A 13,028-nucleotide genomic window follows, 5' to 3' on the forward strand; every position below is an offset into this window, starting at 1 on the left:
ATGCAACAGAGTATGTCAAACGATGTGATCAATGTCAAAGAGCCAAACCTCCTACCAAGTATGAGGACATGCCAATGAGACTAATTATGGGGGTTAGAGCTTTTGCAAAATGGGGAATTGATTTTGTGGGATCGATTAAACCACCAGCACGCCATACACATGCTGAGTATATATCATTGTAGCCACAAATTATCTTACAAAGTGGGTAGAAGCAAAAGCCATAGTAAAAAACGATGCTAGGACCACTGCAAAGTTTTTATACGAACATGTGTTTACACGCTATGGTTTACCTATTGAGATTGTGAGTGACCAAGGTGTGCATTTTGTCAATGAAGTCATTGCCTTTCTTTTGGAAGACTTTATGGTCATCCATAAGAGGTTAGCGCCTTATCACCCGCAAGCAAATGGTCAAGCTGAGAGCACAAACAAAACTCTTTGCACTGCGCTTACAAAGATTGTTGAGGGACATAGAACAGATTGGGAACAGAAACTTCACTCAGTTCTGTGGGCTTACCGAATTGCTTACAAAACATCCATAGGCACGACACCTTTCAATCTAGTTTTTGGATTGGACGCTATCCTTCCGATAGAATTTATTATACCTGCACTTCGAGTTGCAAAACAACTTGAGTGGACAGATCATGAATTCTCTACACGGATCGATGAATTGGAGAGGCTAGATGAAGACGGGCTATTGGTAGTCATTGGCATGTATGCTGAAAAACGACGCCAAAAGCGTTGGCATGATACGCATGTGAAGACAGGTCGCTTTAGGAGAGGTGATCTAGTGTTGCTTTATACATTGAAGAAACAAAAACGCAAGCTGAAAATGCGAGGACTTGGTCCATTTGTGATCAACGAGCTTAGTGCGAGTGGTGCAGTAAGGTTGGAAACCTTAGATGGAGAGCCAATGACTAACTTCATCAATGGTAGCCGCTTGAAGCGCTATGAAGAACCTCTAACAGATGATATGCTGATACACATACATGCTAGCCAGACATGTAAAAAAGCTCAAGCTTTGTTACAAAGTCAAGCAAAAGAAGAAGCTCAGGCTAGAGTAGCACTAGCACGAGAGCACCGCAAGGCAGCTATCATGGCCATCCACTTGAATGATGATGAAGACTTTGTAGATCCCTTTCATATTGAAGTAAGGATCCCTACTCAAAGAGCAATCTTTGCAGTGTCTGCACTTATAGATTCGGGAGCCGACTGCAATGTTTTGTCTTACGAAGCGTGGACATCATTAGGCCAACCTTTGCTCACCAATGCATCATTGAACTTCCAGAGTTTCTCTGGTGATGAAACCCCAGCCCTAGGCAAGTGCTGTAATCAAGACATGTACACCAAGGTTGTACCTTGATGTGTATAAAATAGTCCTCTCCACTCTCACATGCCAAATGAAAAATAGAGTAGGGGGACGGTTGCATTGCACTCTCATTAAGGACTGTCACTGTCATGGCCTCGGCACTACCAATCCTGTTTTCTGCTTCTTTGGAAATCCAATGCCTCCACTTGGTTGATCTCTTTGTATTCTGTGTAGCATCATCTGGCCTCTTGTCACTTTCTTTGTTGCCCGCTGCTTGTGTGGACGTTTCTCCCACCCCTGACACAAAAGGTTCTTCATGAGTAACATCTAACTTGAGCCCGCCTTTACTAATTTCTCTACCTCTTGGCTGGTTATGTTGGTCCCAACATCCACTTTCCACATATTTGGGTATCATGGCTTGTATATTATCATGTTTGGATCTACATGCCATGTGTGTGAAACATCTGAAGGACAAAACCACATCATGTGAGCCTTTGGCCCTCCCGGACCAGGATGTCGTTGCTCTGAGTAGAAGCTAGGGGCAACAACTCCGATAGAGCTTCCCTGTATGTATGAGTTACACTTAAGTCTTCCATCAATACCTCCCAAACATTTGACTTTTGAGTTCAATGGGGTTCGTCTAATGGCCCACATTGTGCATCCAACGACCTCTTCCTTTACATGCATTTGTCCTCCGCTCATTATGCCATAATGTTGTTTAGGCTCTTCATGTCTGACATCTTTGTTTCCTCTAGTCATTGGACTTTTTGATCCTCCCCTTGAAGCATGACTTGCTGTACTGTTTGTTCTAGATCTATCTCCAAAACTTACTCTTCTTGCTGTTCCCCGATTTTGACGATGTTGTCTGCTCTGCATGACATAACCTGGACGATGTGAGCATTGGTCTACTTCCGTTGTCCTCACCCTCTTCCGTTGAATAGTCTCCTTATCTCTATGTAGAGGCCTTGATTCCTCATACATAGGAGTATTAGCTACTATTTCATGGACCATGCGAGCCACTTGTGGTGATGTCGGTCTTGAACTTGTTGCCACCCTATCCAGCAACTTGCTCAAGCTTGGTCCCTCACCTTTGTGCTTCCCCATCGGATATGCATATTGCTTTGCACTTTGTAGTAAAGCATTTGCCATATCTAAAATGCACGCATCATACAAGCTAACCTTTTCCTTGTATCCTTCACCAGCAAGCCAACTCCCATGTACACTCTTAGATAAGTTTGTTTGAGGGGTTTGTGCTAAATCCACCGAGCTTAAGACCACCTGCACATAAGAGGTTTCATACATGAATTCACAAAATTGACTCCAATGCAAATACATCCATACAACATATCATTTCTCCATAAAATTTCTCACCCTTGACATGAGGTTGCCCCAATGTGCTATTCGTACTTCCCACCAACTCATTCATGTATCCATCACTGATAGTTTTCCCTCATGAACATGTCCATTTCTCCACCACTCACGAATCTCTTTACTTTTTAAGAAAGCTTACTCCTTATTGGTTGCCAATCTCCATAGAGTTATACTCATCTTACATAGCATGCGTCCAATGATCATCATCCTGTGCTTCCTCAAAGGAAACAAGTTTCTCCTCATTACATAAAGTAGAAATGAGAACATGATCCACATGAGAATAATCTGCATGATGAGAACCTGTATGAGTTCTACTAGGTAAAGGAGTTGCCAACTTGCTATCCCTCAATGTCTACACAAGTCATTTTGGCATACGCCTAGATTCTTCAATGTCCTCATCCACTACATCCTTAATAATTGCCTCATCAAAAGGCTGATTTGTAGGCTAATTTTGTACCTGCAAAAAGGTTGAATTTCAGCACTTGGTTGAGCATTCAATTGCTCTACATATGGTTGCCCTCATTAAACAAAGGTAGGAGCGAATCAAACATGTCCTATGAGCATACATTGTGCTGTTTTTTGCATGAAAGCGTGGGTTGAATTGAGTTTTTGAAAAAAACAACATCTCTACTTATTACCAAAATCCACCTTGAAGCCGGATGGTAGAGTTTATATCCCTTGCGTTTTGAACTGTATCCCATATATATGCATTTAACTACCTTATCATCAAGCTTACTTTGTTGTTGCTCAGGCACAAGAGCATAAGCAAGACAACCAAAAACATGCAAATGAGCCATAGAAGGCTTCCTGCCATGCCTAGCTTCATAAAGAGTTTTAGGCTGCAAGGCCTTGGTAGGGAATTTGTTCAACACATAGTTTGCGCACATAGTTGCCTCTAGCCAAAAACCATGAGATAAATCTTGGGCTCTCACCATACATCGTGCCATATCCATGAGAAACTTGTTCTTCCTCTCAGCCACACCATTTTGCTAAGGTGTGTATAGCACTGTACATTGATGCCTTATGACTTTTTCAGCCATATATGCATGAAATTCCTTGGACATATACTCCCCCCCTTGATTTGAATGAAGGGTGTAAACTTTACATTCACATGCATTTTTTGCCATGGATACAAAGTGCCTAAAGCACATAAAAAACCTCTGACTTCTAGCTTAATGGATACACCCAGCTATATCTGGAGTAATCATCAATAAAAGTGATGAAGTAGAGATATCCCCCAATAGATGGTGTCCTCATGGGACCACATATATCACTATGTATAAACTGTAATCTCTTAACAGCTCTCATAGATCCATCCTTTGGAAATGATGCCCGATGCATTTTACCAAGAATACACCCCTCACATACATGTCTAGTAGGGGTCTCAAGAGTTGGCAACTCAGACACCATATCATGCCTTTGAAGGCATAATAACCACCATAATTCAAATGGCCAAATCGTGCATGCGATAATTTTACATCACTCATAGCACGAGTTATAGAGACTGAGCAAGCATCATGCTACAACTTCTGAAATACATCCATCTTTTATGGGTCATGAAACAAGGTACCTAAGGCAATGAAAGAATAACCACCATTTCTATCTTGAAATTTACATCTATCATCCCTAAATTTCACCATCAAGCCTGACAAGGCTAAGGCTGAAACTGACAGTAAGTTCTTCTTAATGCCTGGCACATATAAAACTTTAGAAAGAGTAAATGCATCCCCATTTGCAGCAGTGAGCACAACTCTACCAACTCCTTTGATAGGATATAAGGAACCATTTGCACATGTGGTGGTTCTTGCACTTGGGACAAATTCCAAAGATGAGAAAAAAAATTATGAAGTAATGTGCTTACTAGCACCTATGTCATTGAGTAAGCACCACTGTCATTGAAGTACCAAGCATCTGATTCTGCTACGGATATGCATACATCATGAACATAAGGGTCATAAAACTGCAATGTATAGTCCATGCCCAATCATCTTGAGAAAAACTTGTAGATTTCTTCTTCTCTGCATTTCGAGAAAATGCATTAGCCATAGCCATGCCCAATTCTTTCTTTTTCTCCTTCTCCAACCTTTTCTTGCACTCATTTATGTAGTGCCTTGGTTTCGTGCACTAGTGACACTTGCCCTATTTTTAGGCTTATCACCTTCTTTCTCTGCATCCTTACTTGTTGAGGATTCTAATTTTGGCTTATAGCCACCATACGAAGAAGCTTTACCTTTGCCTTTCTGACTGGCAACAAAAGCTTTGGTCACCAACTCGCATAACAGATCTATTTTGCCTAGACTGCTCTTTTTGCAAGAGTACTGAAATCAGCTCATCAAATGTAAGGGCATTGGATTTCCCTTCATTAGGAACTCAATGGAGTCTTCTTGGGCCCTTTAATTTGCCATGAGGTTATGGAAACGTTTAACTTTTTGACAAATAGGAGCCCGCCATGTAAGCAAAAACCATTGGTTTGTAAGAGAGGTGTAAGAGTGGTCAAAGGGTGCACTTTTTCCCCCAAAAAGGGGGGGGGGGACAATTTTACAATTTTCGGACCTCCATAACTTCTACATACAAGCTCCGATCTGAGCGGAGATTACAGATCTGTGATCTACGCATCAAGAGCTTTCCATAGATATGTTACATGATATGGTTTTATCCGCTAGATTTTAAATTCCATTTTCCCTCCCAAATTCAAATTCGAATAAAGTAGCCGTTTTGAAGCTTCAAATTAAAAAACGTTTCTTCTTAAGAGAAAAGGTTTGACTTCCTTAAACTGCCAAATAAAAGGGCCCAAGAAGACTCCATTGAGTTCCTAATGCATCATGAGTCTAAGGGTAGAGGAAAAACTCTGATAAGAATCCAGCAATGCATTGAGAACTGTGGGCACCAATGTACTATATCAGGATATATCTCATCCACACTAGCGAGCTGCTCCTTAAAATCTTTAATCCTGGTCAAGAAGTTATCCATTGAGTCTTCATCATTCATGTGCTCAGACTCCAATTGTTTGCGTAGATATGAAACACGTGCTTCATTGCACACCTTGTATAATGCAGCACATGCATCCCATGCCTGTTTTGAAGTCTTACATGACCGAATATGAGGAATAATGCTTTTCTTCACAAAACATGCAAGCAATGGATGTGCCTGTGCATCTCTTCCATCCCATTTGATTTGAGAAGCAGTGGGAGGTACTGGTGGTGCATGTGGAAGAGCCACATCTGTATCAGATTCTACTTCAAGTATACTTGCAACACCTAGTTGCACTAGTAGTTGTGCAACAAGACGAGTTTCACTACTTGGCTAAGGCCCATAGTGATCATGCCAAAGAAGAATGAGAAGCTAAGAGTATATGTGGATTACAAGAAGCTGAATGCAGCTACCATACCGGATCCATTTCCATTACCTTTCAGAGACTGGATAATGGATGTTGTGGCCATGAAATATATTCCTTCCTGGATGGATTTAGTGGATACAATCAAGTCAAAATGGCATCCGAGGACATGGAGAAGACCACATTCATCACAGAATGGTTGGGGAGCATTCGCATCAAATGTCATGACCTTTAGACTTAAGAATGCACCTGCAAAACATTCCAACACATGGTGTAAGAAATTCTCTATAATTATTTAACAAAATTCATGCCTGTGTTTGTTGATGACTTCAGTGTCTTTGGAAAGTGCACGGAGCATCTTCATCAGCTATGCCTATCCTTAGAAAGATGTAGGCAAACTAAGTTGAAACTAAACCCAATGAAGTGTGCATTTGCTGTGAGGGGTAGAACACTACTTGAACACACAGTGTCCAAAGATAGAATTTATTTTGATCCAAAAAAGGTCAGGATGATAGGCAAGATGAATCCACCTCAAAACCTGAAGGAGATTAGTAGATTTCTTAGCCAAATTAAATGGCACAACAGATTTCCTAGGTATCTTGTTCATGTGGCACAACCATTATATAGCCTCACAAACAAGGGGGCATAATTCCTCTAGTCAGAAGAGCACAAGGGGGCCTTTCAAAATCTAAAGAAAATGCTTACTAGTGCACTGATAATCCAACCACCAAAATGGGATAAGACCTTCCATGTGTTCATGGATGCATCAAACACAACAATGATCGGAAGTGTGCAGAAGAAGCTTAACACCTAAGAGTTTGGCCTTCTGTGCTTTATACTGGGTGAGCTCTTGCTTTAACTTGTTTATTTTTGCCGAGGAGATCGTCATGGGTGCGGAGGTGAAAGCTTGCAGGGGCGGAGGCTGATTTAGCAGGAAGGGCACTAGGAATGGTGGAGGAATGCGGGGCGGCCGTTTGACTCAGCTCATCGGACTGGGCATTGACTTCATCATCCGAGTCGTCGTTTGGCCGCTCGACTGGTTTCTTGCATTGGTTGGTGAGGATTAGGTGAAGCTCATGCATGAGCTAGTCCCAGAAATGGCACATCTCATCCTATAGGGCTTTGGAGAGGTCAACCTTGACGCCAATTGAGCAGGAGCACCCATTTCAGTGAAACCTTGATGGCAACAGGCACTGGTTGCTGTTGCTAGTCTTTTGAAGTGTTTGGTACCTCCTAGGGTGTAGGCGCACAGGGGGTGTACTTCGGCTTTGACAGCTGGAGCGGGGTTTGTTCGTTAAATAGGCCTTATGCCTCTACTAGGAGATAGTAGAGTTAGTAGCTAGCCTAGCTTCATGTGTGTGTTTCTTTTCTGTAAGTGGTTGGCCTCCTTTCTCAATATCGGGTGGATGAATCCCATTGCCAACAATTTGTCGATTTCTTCCTTGACTGGCTTGGCGTAGGTGGCATTCATTATGTACCTTTTCTGCCTGATCGAAACTGCATCTTCCTTCAGGTATATTTTGTGCTGGTAGAAGCTTTGGCCAATGCCAAGAATATCTATATAGCTCTAAGCAAAGACATCTTTATAAATGGTTAGCAGTCCTTAGAGTTCATTTTTCATTGCTTCCTCCAACTTTGCACTAATAGTTACTATCGAGCGGGTGCTCCTCTATTCCCAAATGGAGCTCCATGAGCTCCATGAGCTCCTCCTCTTTTACTTTGATGGATCGCTCCTACTCCCTATCTTTGTAGTGAATTTCCTCCATCCATTCTTTTAGCCCTTTGGCTAATAGGTCTTCTTCTACATTCTTTGAGGACACTTCTTCTATGTCTGCCATACGACTTCTGTCATAGTTTCTTCCACCCATAGGTTGCATGTTTAGTACTTCTGCTACATATTTGACAAAGGGTTAAGGGTCTATTTATAGGTGAGGGAGGCCTTTAACCAAGTCCAACTAGTTTTTAGAATTTTCCAGGTTTAGTTTGGTTGAATTTGGACCAGTTTGGCTCCCTTTTTGATTTGGTTTGATCCAAGAGAGAGGAGAGATAAAAATATCTTATTATTTTTGAGTTTAAAACTCCTCCACACATGTGAAATAGGCATCTCCTTGAAGAGCCCCCTTCTCCTTATCAAGGTGTAAAAAATGTATCATTATATCCAAAATATCTCATTTTTTTAGTAATATTCATAGTTTTTTACTAATAAACCTTGTACTCAATCAACTCTTCATCTTATGTGGGCATTTACTCATTTTTGGGTATTTTTCTTTTATACATTGGATTTATCTCCTCCCCACACTTGGATTGATCCTAATTGCCCATAGGAACCTTAATTGGACCATAATCCAAAAATTTCTGAAAATCTAGACCCTTAGGCTAAGGTCCTTTATACCTATTTTCAATTAATTCCAATTGTACATTGGGAAGTTCTTTTTGAATTTCTATATCAGGGGAACCATTTTAGACACTAGGAGGATTTTTATATCCAAAAATATCTCAATTTTGGATTACCTCTTTGTAGACATTTTCTCTCTCTAGGCCAAAACAAGGTAAAATAGGATCTTTCTTTTATTTCAGAGAGGGGAATAATTATAAGATCAAAAGGGGAGGTTCTTACACCTGTACACCTCAAAAGGTGGAGGGAGGAATCTTACAGGATTAGCAAGCTTCAATGTGCTTCTTCGATTTCACTTCATCGACTACCAATTGTGGCAAATGATGTATTCTGATTGGACATAGTGTTGACACATTCGATAGTGGATGCATTGCAAAGGGAAAAGTGTTATGCATTGGATGCAAGTGGGAACACTAATTGGATGATCTTGGATGCCTATTGATGCATTATAAATGCCTTGTGATGGCAATTACAAGAGGAGTTGATGGGAATCAATAATTTTGTTTGCTTATATTGAGATTTGACTCTAAAAGTAAACAAAATATTGCCAAATTTTTTAAAATTCTCTGCATACTTGCAATCTAAACCCTAAGTTCAGTCATATGGGTTTTTAGGTCTTGCCTAGGGCTTTATTCTCTCTTGTAGTGCTCCATAAGTACTCCACATCAAGCCTTAAAGATCTTGATTTTGACATCAATGGGGGGGATTAAATTAGGGTTTACTAGAAATTATAAAAACCTAATTCATTCATAAACCCTAGATTGTGTTGCAAGTGTCTTTACATATCCTCTTAGTACTTCATTAGACAAAAATTCAAAATAGAGTTGACTTCCACTTTGACTTTAGTCGAACCTTTTGGGAGGATGATAGTACTTTCCAAGATAGTCTCAACAAACTAAAGATCATCATAATCAGTCTAGTTTTGGTCATCTTATAGCCAACTTTTCATTTTTAGTAATATTTTAAAAACCCTAAAAAAGAGTATTTGTCTCATCTTGAAACTTTATTTTTTGCATATTGTGTTAGTACACATCATTAGGTTTTTTCACTTCTTCAATTCTTTCATCCTTGTCTACCATCATCAGTCGTGCATGATATAACTTGAGACGTAAACCATTCACCCTTGATACATGTGGGGTCCCATCAAGGTCAGCCAATTGATATGTGCCATTAGCAAAGCAATTCATTACTCTGAAGGGCCCCTCCCATTTCACTTGGAACTTCTTTTGAAAGGTTTTATCCAGCTTACTGTTATAGCGTAGCACCAAATCACCTTCCTCAATACCCTTCTTCTTAATCTTCTCATTTATCTTTGTCAATGCCCTATTTTGCATCTTCTCATAATGTTCCAAGGCACACATTCTGTCCAGCTGAACCTCTTGTAACTGTAAGAGTCTCTCCTTAAATGTGTTGCTAGATGGCCCTAGCAGCTTTTCTAACATTTTAACTGCAGGCAACTCAATTTCCACCGGTAATAAAGCTTCTTTGCCATACACTAAGTGAAAAGGTGTAAAACCTGTGCTTGTCTTCACCGATGTACGATAAGCCCATAAAGCACTGAACAGCTCCAGATCCCAATTCTTGCCCTGATGTTCTGTCACCTTTGCAAGAATGTGTACAAGTTCACCATTGAATCTTTCATTCAAACCGTTGCACTGCGGGTAATAAGGAGTAGTAAAATTATGCTTAATCTGCATTTTGGCACACAAGTATTCTAGCAAGTCAGCTCTAAAACCAAGCCCTTGATCAGAAAGAAGCTCCAAGGGCACCCCAAATTTACAGCAGATGTCTTCATAAACAAACTTTGCTACATCTCTTGCAGTAATTTGCTTCACTGCTCTAGCTTCTGCCCACCTGGAAAGATAATCCACAGCTGTCAAAATATAACTCTTCCCCCTGCTGGTAATGGGTAAGGGTCCTACTGCATCAATTCCCCACTTCTCAAAAATATCAAAGGCCAAGATTGTCTTGCGCAACTCTGGTTTTAAAACTCGTTTTCCAAATGCCTGGCACCTTTTGCATGAGCTACACCAGTGATGCACATCTTTTTGTATACTTGGCCATATGTAACCCTCCTGTAAGATTTTGTGCAATGTGATTTTAAATGCAAAGTGGCCACCGCATGCTCCTTCATGATTCTCCTCAAGCACTTTGTACAGTTCTTCCTTCCATGGTACACGCCTTAACACCAAGTCAGCCCCTTGCATGTATAAGGTGTCACCAATGAGCTTGTATTTGCAAGCTCTGCGTACAAACCCATATTTCTTTGCCTTCTCAATGTCCTTGGGAATGACTCCTGTCAACAAAAACTCTTCTTCCAGTGTCAGACTTTCACGACCCCGGTAAAGTGGAAGATCTGCTTTTAACACATATAGCTCGCCAATCATTCCCTGTGCTGCTTCATGTGCTTCTGTATTAAGAGAACGCTCCACATGCCGAATGCCCCATGCTTCAAACTCCTTCAACAAGCTCTTGATCTTGAAGCATTTGTTCCTCAATGCAGGGTTTTTGCTCTTCCATACTCCTAGTATTTGCTTTACCACCAGTAGAGAATCACCTCTTATGCATAGTCTCTTTACACCATGCTTAATGCAAATGTTTAGCCCTGCTTCCAATGTAGAATACTCTGCTTCATTGTTAGTATGAGCATCAACTTTGAATCCCTTTTTACAAATCAGCTTACCTTGCTGGTCATAAAGAGCTATACCACCAGAAGCTGCATCATGGCTCTTCCTGTATGAAGCATCAAAGAACAAAACATGAGCATTGCTTACTTCTGCCACATTTTCTACCTTTCTAATACTTTCTTCTTTGACAAGCAGAGGGTTTTCCTTATAAGTTAACAAGTCTGCCAAAGTAGCTCTGTTACTTTCTTCCACCAAGAAAGAGAACTCAAACTCCTGCAATTCAATCACCCACTTTTTCACTGCCTTAGACATGTTTACACCATTGATTAGCTGAGGCAAGAATGTGTAGCTAGTTAGGAATACAAATGGCTTTGTCAAAAGATATTGGCGAAACCGTCGGCAAGCAAACACCACACTTACCATTACCAACTCTATTTCTGACAGTCCCCTCTCTGCTACTGACTTTACCCTACTAGCACAATAGACAGGGTGCATATATTGGCTCCCCTTCCCTTTTTGCAGTAACATAGCACCAATAGCATCCTCTCCTACTGAAGGATTCACATAAAAAACCTGTTCCCAATTTGGAGCCTGTACCGCTGTCATCTCCCCCAAGACTTCTTTGACTCTCCGAAATTCCTCTTCACACTTGTCATCCCATTGCAAAGGATCGTGCTTTGCCACCTGTTGTAATGGGTATAAAAGCTGTGAGGACAATGAAATGAATCTTGACATGTACTTTACCTTCTGAATGAATGTTGCCAACTGTTTTGTAGACTCTGGAGAAGGAAGAAGCATGATTGCCTTGACCTTGTCTGGATCAGCCTCAATGCCATTTTCTGACACCATATGACCCAACAATTTTACCCTTGGTTTTGCAAAGAAACACTTCTTGGGATTGAGTTGGCCACCACAATCATTATATCGTTCTAGCACCATTTCCAGCTTTTCACAGTGATCCATTCGTGTGCTGTAGACACAAAAATCATCAATGAAATCCTGTACACATTTTCCAATGAATGGCAGAAGCGCCCAATTTGCTCTCTTTTGATAGTGAGCCGGACCATTTGTTAGCCCAAATGGTAGTACTGTATAGCAAAAGCAGCCCCATGGTGTAATGAAAGTAGTTTTCTTCTGATCCTCTGGAGCAATTTTCAACTGGAAATAGCCTGAAAACCCATCACACACACTGTATCTTTCATGACCCGCCACTGAATCCAGGATTTGATCAATGAAAGGTAGTGGGTATGGATCCTTCTTTGTAGCTGCATTCAAAGGTTTGAAATCCACACAAACCCTCCATTTTCCGTCTTTTTTTGGGGTGACCACGACTGGGCTCACCCACTCTGTTGTCTCCACAGGGCATATGAAACCAGCCTTTAATAGTTTGTCCACCTCTTCTCGCAAAGCCTTCATCTGTTCTGGACCCATTCTCCTTAATCTTTGACGTACTGGCTTGGCTCCTTCCTTTAGCTCTATGTGCAAATCTTCCCCTTTGAAGCCCCGAACTTCTTCATACGATGTGATGAATAAATCTGGATATGTTGACAACATCTTTAAATACTTCTCCTTCTCCACGACTGAGAGATCTGTGCTAATCATCCTGGCCATCAATTCGTGTTTCTCGTGTGGCTTCACCTGGGGTTGCATTAGCTCTTCAATCACCTCATATGGGCCCTTAGACTCATCATCAATTTCCTTCATGGATGCGACTATGCTGGTCTGTTCAAAGACCCTGTCCACCATCAGAAATGCCACATTTACCTCTCCCTCACTACTAGTGGTGGTGCCACTGTCCCCATCTGACTCAGTGGAAGACTCTTCACTACTTGAATTCTCCCCTTCTTCATAATCTTCATCTAGTGGCTTCCTGCTACTCATGTCAAATAATCTTTTGCCCCCTGTCTCCCCATATAAGCTGATTGTACCGTGTCTCCAATCTTGAACGGCCCGCACTGCGCGTAGCCATGGTCTTCCAAGGATGATAGGATAAGC

The sequence above is a fragment of the Cibotium barometz genome, chromosome 50, assembly GCF_041138505.1.
Source record: "Cibotium barometz isolate CiBa-2024 chromosome 50, ASM4113850v1, whole genome shotgun sequence".
Classification (NCBI taxonomy): domain Eukaryota; kingdom Viridiplantae; phylum Streptophyta; class Polypodiopsida; order Cyatheales; family Cibotiaceae; genus Cibotium; species Cibotium barometz.